The sequence below is a fragment of the Mustela nivalis genome (genome assembly GCF_964662115.1).
Source record: "Mustela nivalis genome assembly, chromosome: X".
NCBI classification, from domain to species: domain Eukaryota; kingdom Metazoa; phylum Chordata; class Mammalia; order Carnivora; family Mustelidae; genus Mustela; species Mustela nivalis.
In genome coordinates, this window is record NC_139040.1 from 45313946 (window position 1) to 45314920 (window position 975).

A 975-nucleotide genomic window follows, 5' to 3' on the forward strand; every position below is an offset into this window, starting at 1 on the left:
AAAAAAAAAACAATAGGCAGTATGTCCACACAGTAAAATGTTATGCAACTATTAAAATTTGCAATGTGCTTCTATTTTGTTGGCATGACAAAACTTTCACCATATATAAGAGTGTGGCATCAGTCTAAAAAAGGCTCCTGCAACTGAAAGTCAGGTAAATTCTTTCAGATGTTCATATCATCTCTGTGTGTTCCTTACACAGAATCAGAATCATATCATACATCAGAGGTTCTCAGCATATTCACAAACCATTGCAGTTCCCTGGAAAGGTAAGGTCAAAATTATTTTCAAGACAATTTAACATGGTGTTTGCTATTTTTCACTAGGTTGACATTTACATTAATGCTGCAAAAGTCACGATGGGTGAAACTGCTGGAACCTTAGCTTAGCCAAACTGTACTAGAAGTGTTTGACATTTTTTACAGCCACACATGCAAAAAGAAATTTAAATCTAGATTCATTTAAAAATGTCATGAAAAGAGTCGTTATTTATAATAAAATTATTATTTTTATTAAATCGCAATTCTTGAGTGCATGCTTTTTTTTCCAAAGATTTTTATTTATTTATTAGAGAGAGAGACAGCGAGAGAGGGAACACAAGAAGGGGGAGTGGGAGAGGGAGAAGCAGGCTTCCAGCTGAGCAGGGAGCCCGATGTGGGGCTCCATTCTGGGATCCTGGGATCGTGACCTGATGCTTAACGACTGAGTCACCCAGGTGCCCCACTGCATGCTTTTTTAATATTCTGTGTGATAAAATAGGAAGTGTGCACAAAGCACTTCTGCTGCACAACTTAAAACAATGGTTGCCTCAAAAAATATATTTGCATGATCATTTGAGTTATGCCCTGAATGAGCTGCTTTTTTATATGGAGCACCATTTTTACTTGGAAAAATGACTGGCCAAAAAACTCTGGTTTTTCAGACTTAGATATTAGGCAGACATTTTCTTAAATGTGAATGTGTGAGGGGCACCTG